This window comes from Solanum tuberosum, unplaced genomic scaffold (genome assembly GCF_000226075.1).
Source record: "Solanum tuberosum cultivar DM 1-3 516 R44 unplaced genomic scaffold, SolTub_3.0 scf00425, whole genome shotgun sequence".
Taxonomy (NCBI): domain Eukaryota; kingdom Viridiplantae; phylum Streptophyta; class Magnoliopsida; order Solanales; family Solanaceae; genus Solanum; species Solanum tuberosum.
This window is the reverse complement of record NW_006239347.1, coordinates 47,086-57,847: the sequence shown is the minus strand read 5'-3', so window position 1 is coordinate 57,847 and position 10,762 is coordinate 47,086. Positions and strand designations below refer to the sequence as shown.

At 35.3% G+C, this 10,762-nt stretch overlaps 1 long non-coding RNA gene across 1 annotated transcript; it reads right to left on the bottom strand.

The window, feature by feature from the left end:
* Positions 1–2,410: 2,410 nt before the first annotated feature.
* On the bottom strand, positions 2,411–4,455 carry LOC107058027 (uncharacterized). Its single transcript, XR_001471719.1, has 2 exons — positions 4,381–4,455; positions 2,411–2,754 (listed from the first exon to the last, which is right to left on the bottom strand). It is a non-coding gene; the product is annotated as an uncharacterized lncRNA (long non-coding RNA).
* Positions 4,456–10,762: the final 6,307 nt, after the last annotated feature.

Below are 10,762 nucleotides of genomic sequence, written 5' to 3'. Positions count from 1 at the left end.
CATTGAATTAAATATGTTTGGCGCGTGGGTGAACGAACCCAACGCTATGTTAACTCACATACCTCGTAGGATTAAAACCTTGGCGAAATCCACAACCAAATTGTACGATCTTGACGAATCTTGCCTTTTCTCCTTCTTTCTCCTCCTTTCTCCTTTCTCCAAGCCCTAGCGTAAATTTCCAATTTTCTAAACTGACCAAATTCTGAATTGACCCCAATTAAACTCCTAAAATCGAATTAAAATAATTGGGTAAGGAAAAGACTAATATACCCTTTCAAAATCCGGTTTAGACTTTCCTTAATTGAACAACCCAACTTCAAATGGGCATATCTCACTCATACGAACTTGGAATCGCGCAAGCTCAGCGGCGTTGGAAAGATTATTCCATGATCTTCCCTACAATATCTGGAAACACACCTAACTCATCCTGAGCTACGAGTTATTGTCGCTTGAAGTTGACCAAAAACTCAATTTAACATACTTAACAAATTTTCCAGATTTTTATAGTTTTTCCAAAAATGACTATTTCCAATTTTTAACTTCTTTCTAGTTCTTTCAATTAGCGAGATGTTACACACATACCGAAACTGTAGAAAATTGAAGCACCATAAACATCGAAACCACATTTACCATCAAAACATCAGCAAAACTAGTATTTTAATTTCTTAAATTAAGCAATATTCAATTAAGTAACTTTGCTATTTGAGGAAGGATTATATATGTGAAATGAAAGTGAAATTTACAAGTTCAGGATCATGTATGTACATATATACAATATAAACATGACAATAATTGATTTGATAATTTATTATTGAAAACTCATACCTCCTCAACTCTGATGAAATTATGTTTGGACTATGTTGCATGAAAATTTAACAATCAGAACGATAAATCAATGGCAAGAGAAAACATAAAAATGAATAATATATAACTTGAAAAAAACATAAAAATGAATAATATATAACTTGAAAAGGGAATAGAAATTTAAACAATATAAACATGACAATAATTGATTTGATAATTTATTATTGAAAAAGCCATACCTCCTCAACTCTGATGAAATTATGTTTGGGGCTATGCTGCATGAAAATTTAACAATCAGAATGATAAATCAATGGCAAGAAAAACATAAAAATGAATAATATATAACTTGATTAAAAAACTTATTTGAAAAGGGAATAGAAATTTAAGAGACAATTCAAGTTATAAGCATCGATGTATTCTTGAACAGACAACAAAAGAAAGTGTCTTATATAAATCTTTAAGTCCTAATTGACTTTTCTTCTTCTGAAAAACCTTTCGATTCAATCAATAACCCTTTCGATTCAATCTTTTGTATTCTAGCAATTAAGATTCTTTACTAAAATTAATAGTGATTTATTATTATATTTTTTGTTAGAATAATGATTTATTGTTATAAAAATTGCTTATTTAAATCTTGATTGTTGCAAATTGCAATTAAGAGACTTTTTTAAAATTAAAATGTTATAAATTGCATATACACGTTTCACTATGCTAATTATGATTTATTATTTTTTGAAAGGTAATTAAAACATTATTGTTTAATATTTAGTTAGATTTTTTAATTATATTTTAATTTTTAATATAGAATAGGGGTAAAATGGTAATCCAACTTTAGAGTTTGAAGCTTCCCACTTTTAATAATATATGATATGATATGATGATATACATAATCTTCGCCATGATTCTGAGGGGAGATTTAAAAAGGAAAAAGTAGGAAAGCCATTTTAGGAAATTCTTCGATGTTTCTAGTTGTGTAATCATATGCCCTACAAAGTCTTACCTAATGTTTATTCATTATATTTGTTCGAACTATAATCTTCAGATCCAAGTATTCTCAATCAAAATCTCTTCTTCAAATGCTATTCAATACAAAGAGTATGGTCTTATATTTCCAAATTCATTTGGTCTAATACTGACCAAATTTCAGATAACTCTTATGTATACACCTGGTAATGAAACCAACATATTAATCAATATCGCCCCTTCGTTCTAAAATCATACCTACATTTATTTTCTAGGAGCTGTGGAAAAAAGATTAGATCTCTACATGTACTCCTCGAATCATATAGATATGTGTAAAGTCTTTAACCTGAAATTAAGTTAATTAGATGGTCATTTGAATGGCCAGTTGTTGATCATATTGAACTTCAACTGTGTAATATTCTTGTAAAATGGGTCTGAGTGGGAGGTATTATTAGAAAATTGAATTAGGAACATGATTATGACATTCTGATATCTCACTTAATACAGATGGGAGATACATGTGAAATCAAAAAAGGTTTGAGTAAGAGGTATTATTAGAAATGAAATTAAGAACATGATCATGACATTCGATTGGTCACAACTCAAGAATATAAGTCGTGATGGAACATATGGTCCCAGCCAATATGTAAGTCAACCCAATAAGTTTACCAATTCAACTTAAATATGTGACAAGTAAAATATCATGTACACTAAGTCTTTCACAAATATAAAATGTGATAAGCTAAAATACTATCCCAGATTTAGTGTCATAAGTACATGAACTTATAAAACATGATGTCATTCTCAAACTAAAATGATATTTCTAGACGTAAGAAATATCATGTCTTAATATTAGACCAACAGGATAAATAAAAAGTTAGAGGGAGATGTGGACCATGGATCAGCCTAGCAACTCACTACAACTCCAAGATAACTCAAGCTTAAACTCGGTAAGCTCCGCGAGATGCGCTCATATTCAAATTCAATCTGCACCACAAAAGAATGCAATAAGTATAGTATGAGTACGAAATCACGTGTACCTAGTATGTCTCATAGACCGACAAAGAAGAAGTAGCGACATGAGTATATAAGAAAATCATCCTTTAATTTTTCAAGTCTACATTATACTTATCAGCCAAGTTTCATCTGAAAGGGAGAAACAAATGACACATTATATTCAAACACCAGTGAAGCATATAATCAAACAAGAATGAATTATATAATGAGATGCAATGTGGCACCATGAAATTATGTGAAGTACTCTCTCAATCGTATATACACGATAATTCTCAGAAAAACATCGAGATTTCATGACTCATGGAGGACTCGCAAGGTCCATATACCGACACGGATGATCTCCACATGTATGTGTTGACGATCTCAATGCTCTACCATAAAATCAAACCATCCCCAACATAGACAATCTCCACATGCCCAACTTATAAAAATAATTTAAACTCAACATGGACGATCTCCATGTGTCAGGCCTTTATTCATACTCAATCCCATGTCAATGCATGTGCACAATATAATATCAACAAAATAGGGGGATGATGATGCATCTCAATCAATCAATATTGATTTAACATAGAATCACCTCAACTATCATAAATTTACGGGTTCAATAAAGAAACACAACCACACTAAGAAAAAGAGTCAATCATACATCAGCTAATGTCCATATGCTTTTGCATTCTCTAATTACAATATGTCATTCATAGTAACAAACTTTCCCTTCTATAACACTAGTACTCTTACCAATGCCCGTCACGCCATTGGTACGAGACTCCATTTGTCGCTCTAACCCATTACCTATTCCACTTTTAATCTTTAATTAGAAAAACGTCCATCGATGAAGTCTATGAATTCTTAACATACCTCGAATGCCGAACAAGTGTCACGAATCCTCAAGATTTTGCCTTCCTTTTTGCAAAGTTTCAAAACATTCCTAAACTATAAAATATACATTATTTGTAAGTAAACGAGTTTGTACACACCCATTTTGCTATACTTCTAACCCATACCCCAAAACTCACCGAAAAAGTTTAATCGAAGCTCACAAGGACAATTTGGAATTTTAGTAAAATTATATAAGATAGTATATTCTTAATTTACCCATAAATCATAGAGAACAAATCTATAATCAAGTTCCTAATCTTGATGCTTCATATCCCAACTCTCATATTTCTTAAATTCAATCTAGGGTCAAGTCTCATTTTCTCCAAATAACATAAATCTAATGGTATTCAAATAATACAGTGCACCTAATATTAAATTACCTATCACAATGTGTCAAAACATGAATCGTAATGTGATAACTAAAAATAAATACAAATAAAAAGAGGAACCAACGAGTTCTGGAAAATATACCTTAATGAAATTGCAATTTCTCTATTCCACTAACATATCCCATCTTAGCTCATCATTACTCATGATTTTACCTAGCAACAATTTCTTTCTTGATTTAATCAAAAAATGTAAAGAATCACATTGCAACATCTCCAAAAAATGTTTTGCAAAAAAAATCAATTTCTCCCCCCCCCCCACCAACACATATATGGCTAAATCAATGTATGCAGACACAACATTACAACCTAACTGAAATTTTGTTACCTGGAGAGTTGTCACTCTTCGTTGCTATTGCGCCAACAAAGTCTTGTTTAACAGCTGCTCTCTCCTTCTCTTCTTCAAAAAATTCTTATGAACCAAAAAATCTAAATTTCACTATTTATTTTACATACGGGCCAACTGACATAGGCCATATATACTTGGCCCATTAACAATAACCTAAATTAGTTATTTAAAGGAATACTCATCAATTAAATAAATGTAGTTAAACAAATAGTTTAAAATTCCCATTTAAAAATTACGGGAAGGGTATTTTATAAAAATAATAAAAGGAAGAAGAAATAGTTCTACTACTCAAAACAATCAAACAGGTCGTTACAAAATTGAACTCTCTTTTAGTGGTTAAAATGATCAATGAAATTATAAAAGTATCATTGAGAATTCAAAGAATTAGTGAAGAGATCATATCTAAGATTGTCCAATGGAACATAAAAGTTAAACATTGTTAGAGGAAGGAAATGAAGTCGCAAATGTATCAGATAAACAAGATAGACTTATCTAGGAACCCACTATTGTTCTACCTTTTCTAAATAAGAGGTCTGCCGATTATTGAAAATGGGTTAACTGAGAATGAACAAGCTTCAACTACCTTCATTCAGAAGAAAAAAAAGTACAAGTTGGTACTTAGACACCCCATGATTTCTACTTTCTGATTAGATCTGTTGGTTGTCTTGGTGTGATCTGAGTGCATTTAGGTCCCCTTTTTTGTTATCTTGGAAGATCTTTGGATCATTACTCTAAATAGGAGGAAATTTATTTTATTTCCTAATATGTAAAATCAGGTAAGGTACTATGTGATTAGAACTCAACTATTATAACACCCCAAAAATTTCTAAGCTAAGACCCAAACTATTCTTCATTAACATAAAAGGTCATGTCGGGTGATTAGTAAATTGCCCGTATTTTTAAAGGTAAATTGTTTAGTATGGGAATGATTTTGGATATCAATTAAGATCACTAAAAACTCTTAGCACAAAGTTAAATTGTAAGTTTTCTTACCGATTAAGTTTTGATATAAGATTTTACTTGGGTCAACTTTAAACGACCATATCTCTTAGAATATAAAGAGTTACGTGTCCCATAACCTATCAAATTAAAGGTATTTGAATCTTCTTTCCAACGCCTCCAATTTCGCGTCAATCCTAGCTTCGACTATAGAGTAATGACTATTTTAGTAACCTAATACAGTGTAGTGACGAATTAGCCGACGAGAAAACATTAAAAAGAGTCGCTTTTGTCCTTTTACCTCTAAGAAAACCCTAAACGAATTTCTTGACTAATTAGAGACCCAAAACAATCAGATTTTCATATTTTAATCCATCATCTATTCTCTCTCAAACTCTAAGGCAAAACCCTAAGGAAAAATAAAAGTAGAAGACTCCATTCAAGATTCTTTCAATCTTTTTCAAGATTGTTCTTCAAGGTAAGTCTTTCTCCAAGAATTCTATTCTTTCCAACTCAAATCCCTCCATACAATTATGAATCACTAATGAAAATCATAATTCTTGGTCATAGAGTTTCAAGAAACCAATTCAAGAAATCTTAAGAAATGTTTTCTTGATTTTTCTTCTTCAAGCTAGGGTTTCAAGGCTTCTAATCAAGTTCTTTTTCAAGATTCTTCAAGAACCTTGTTCTTCAAGGTATGTAAGGCTATCAAAGTGTTGGAATAGTTCGTCCCCATGCCTTACATCTTGTAACACCTCAGAATCTAGTAGACTAAGCAAGGGGGCTAATGAAAAGTCACAAGGCAAGGATTTGAGCCTGGGCACCCTCCACGAAGGCCCAAACGGGGTGTGAAGGGAACCACGAGACGTGGTGTTGCCCGTGAAGGCTCCCAAAGTCAAGGCAAAAAGGGCTTCCCTCCCACGAGCACCTAGACGGCTCGTGGAGGGCACCATGTGTCATGGTGAAGCCCGTGAAGGGGAGGTAGTAGCTGCCTAGAATCTAACCCTCCACACGAGCCACTTGACAGCTCGTGGGAGCCAAGATGGCTCTTGGAAGGGGTCGTGATGGAAGGTCAGTTTTTGGGGTGGTTTGCCAAGCCCCTGGTGAAGGACCACGACTGCAACAACGGGCCGTGTGGTCCTTGACGGCTTGTGAAGCTAGGCGTGTGGGGGTGCAGTCAGTTGTAAGTTCAGGGGCAGTTAGGTCTTTTTCTAATTATTTTTTATTGATATTATGTCATTTTACCCATGCCTAGGAGCCTTATATAAGTGATTTTTGAACCCCAAAACTTATCCATTCAAGTCAATCTATTAAATTTTCCAAAAGAAATTGGGTTCTTCCTCTCTAAAATAATTCTCTCTCTAGAAACTTGAAGAAGAAGAAGGGCTGAAGCTACGACTCAAGGTCAAGTATGCATTCTCCAATTGTTTGTGGGCTTTGATAGAAAGGTATGATAGCTTTTCATCCATGGAATCCTTGCATCCATGGATCCCCTAAGTTCTCCCAATTGAAAAGTAGAAACTCCCCAATTTGAGTTAGGGTTTTCTTCTAAGTAATGGGTCTTTATGAATGTTGATTTAATTTATTGAATCATGGTTGATTCTACATGAATTGAGAGGATTCTATGCTTTTTATGATGAATTTACATGTTCCCATGCTTAACCCATGTTTCTAAGATGAAATTGATGTAAATGGGTTTTACTCTTTGAAAGGAGATATCGTGGATTTTTGTGCATTCTTATAGGATAAATAAGATATGATAAGTATTGTTTCGAGATTGAAGCATATGTGATGATTATGATATGAATTGCATTGAGAGTGAAGCATATGTTATGAACGGTTGATTATTGATGTAATTTTTGTGGAAGGGGATCTTTCCCACATGATTTTCTTATGTATGAATGTGAAAGACATTCTCACATTGAATGATTCTAGGTTGAAAGGATTGTTCACCTAAAATGAATCTAAGCTTAGGTACTATGAATATGATGAGGCTAGAGGCGATTAACCTTGACCTCTAATGAGAAGAATATGAGGTGATTACCCATATTCCTTAGAGTCGGACTAGAGGCGAATACCCATGATCCTAATTAAATGACAAGAGGCGAGTACCCATGTCATATGATAGAAAGACAAGAGGCGAATACCCATGTCACATGATGTAGGGACTATATGCAACTACCCATGATCCCATAGTAAGATGGACAAGAGACGACTACCCACAATCCTATACTAAGAGGGACAGAAGGAGACTACCCATGATCCCAAAATAAGAAGGGCTAGAGGCAATTACCCATGTTCCTTTATAGTAAGGCAAGAGATGATTCCCCATGTTTTTAAAAGATAATCTAGGATATGTTATGATAGGTGATGAGCTTGGATTGTTGCTTGAGTTTGTCTTCTATGATGAGTAAGAAGAGTGGTGGATTACACATTTCTTAACTAAGTATGAATTGAGGTTACTTCAAGAAGTACTCCTTATATGTGAAATAATATATTATGTGCATTGATTATGCTTTATGACTTATGTTGTCTAACTCTTATGTGATGCTTATGCAAGCTATCATATTTAGTACATTTTTGTACTAACGTATACTCTTGAAACATTTCTCATCCAAATGTAGGGTCCGGCATTCCCGATTCTCATCCTCGTGGCTAGGATCTATACTAGAAGAAGAAGTTGACGATTGGTGAGTCATCATTCATCCGAGGATATGACCACTACTCTTTATGTTTTTTTTCATCTTGAGTTTTGAACATTGACGTTGGGCTGTGTCCCAATATTCTATTGAATTAGATGGTTTTTGAGACAAGTGTATTAGACTTCCGCTTCATTTTATAAAACTTTTGTTATGTTCAAAATGTTTTAAATCTTATCGATTTTATATTATCTTGACTATGTATGCTAAGTGGCTTATATAAGGCCTCTGGGGTCTTCTATGCCATTTTACATCTAGGGGGTGCCCCTGGGTCCGGACAAACTTAGTAATCAGAGCACAAGGTTTAGAGAGGTTCTAGGATGTCTCAAAACCATGTCAAGTAGAGTCTTGTTCATTAGTGTGAAGCGTGCCACATTTATGAATGAGAGGCTACAAGATGTTTAGAAAACTGCACTTCTTCATTACTCTAAGTCGTGCGATAGAGTTTAACTCTATAAGGTCTCTCTCCTAATCCTTACCTGATGGTCTACAGGATATGACTACTCAGAGGGCTTATGCTAGAAAGAATGAAGGAGAAGATGTTGGTCAAGGAGCTCCTCCTCAAGCTCCTCAAGCTCTGGTTGACCCTTTAGCCGAGCAAGTGACTAATGCGGAGTTTAGGACTGCTTTTCAAGTTTTGGCTCAAGCCGTGATAGCCCAAGCCAATAGGGAGGTTATGGCCCTTGTGAACCCAAATATAGGTATGACGGTATCTATAGTGAGTGATTTCAGTAGGATGAATCCTCTAGAATTCTATGGTTCTAAGGTTGAGGAAGATCATCAAGAATTTATTGATGAGGTTTACAAGGTGTTGACTATTATGGGAGTTACTCTGGTGGAAAATGTGGAATTGGTCGCTTATCAACTTAAATGTGTTGCTCAAATTTGGTTCACCCAATGGAAGGAAGCAAGACTGGAAGATACGGGTCCCCTATAATGGGAAAGGTTCATTTGCTTTCCTTGATAGGTTGTTTCCTCTTGAGATAAGGGAGGCAAAAGTGCTTGAGTTTATCAAAATTCGACAAGGAAATATGAGTGTGAAAGAATATGCTTTGAGGTTCACTCAATTGTCAAGGTATGCTCCTTCTATAGTTTCCGACACTAGGGCAAGGATGAGCAAGTTCGTTTCGGGTGTGTCCGAATGGATGGTGAAAGAATGTCGTACAACTATGCTTATCCATGACATGGATATTTCTCATCTCATGGTTCATGCCCAAAAGATTGAAGAGGAGAAACTTAAGTAGATATCTAGGGAGACAAGAGGGCTAGAACCGGTGATGGTAATTTCTCTCATGCAAGTTCTGATGGATATGGTCATCCTAGGTTTCGACAAAGGTTTTCCGGAAAGGTTCCTCGAATGCTCCTAAGCTCAACAAAGAGAGGGTGTCTAACTCTAAACCTCAAGGAGGTGATAGTGGGTCTTTATTGCCTACTTGCGCTAAATGTGGAATAAAGCATGAAGGTGAATGTCTAGCGGGTTCCAGTGCTTGTTTTGGTTGTGGTAAGATGGACCAAAAGATCAGTTATTGTCCTTCAGTTGCTAAGAATGAGGGAGATAGTCGTAGGGCTCAACCCAATCCTTCATCCTATCCAAGTGGTCCGGGTTCTAATGTTCCCAAGAAAAATAGGTTTTATGCACTTCAGACTCGTGGTGAGCAAGAAGGTTCTCCCGATGTGGTTACCGATACGTTCAAAGTCGTTCAACTTGATGTTTATTCTTTACTTGATCATGGGGCTAACCTTGTCTTTTGTGACGCAATATGTGGTTGATATACCGTGAGTTTACGGTATTTCTAATACGTTTCACTTACAAGTTGTGTGTGTCTAAGGCCCTTTTATATTGGTTTTGATGTGTTTTTATCATGTTTTGCAGGAAAGACGTTCAGGCGCGGAAGTGTAGAGACAGCTGAAATAAATGCAGAACAAAGGCATTCATGGAGGTGATCTACGGACCGTAAGTCCATTCACGATCCGTAGGTGATGACCGTAGATCAGCAGGCAAGGCATGGAGGACAAATCAGGGAAATCTGACCAAGTGTGGAACCATGGCGTCTATTGACGGTCCGTAGATCATCTACGGACCGTACTGTTGATCCATAGAATAATACTGCGAGGGTTCCAGTACCTGATTTTTGAAGATTCTAAGTGTGGAGCTACGGAGGGGATTGACGGACCGTAGATCGATCTTCGGTCCGTACTGTTGGTTCGTCGTTTGCTTCAGAGAAGCTGATTTTTGGACGCTGAAATATTTTCTAAGTCCTGACTGACAGAAGGGACTTACGGACCGTAGATCCATGGATGGTCCGTAAGTCGGTCTTGTGGATTTAAGACGCGTAACTGAATAGAACTTTCCTTAATTCGTTTCCCTTTTTATTTAGGAGTTGTTTTCTATAAATAGAGCTTGTAAACCTCATTTTTGGGGGTTAGACATTATTATTCTAGTTTTACCTTGTGACTTTGGAGATTAAGTTGAAACCCTAGCTATTATTGATTTTCTACATTCGTTTGAAGATTTTGGCTTTGCAACTCAAGTTGAAATTCTGGGTTTATTAGTCGTTCTACGTAAGTTCATGATTTCTTCATCTAATAGTATGAATTGTGTTCTTGCTATTATGGGTAACTAAACTTCACAACTAGGGTTGTGGGATCCATGAGCGATTAACAAAGTATGAATAGTAAATAAGCAATTCTTGACTAGTATTTTGCATGCATTGATAATTCTT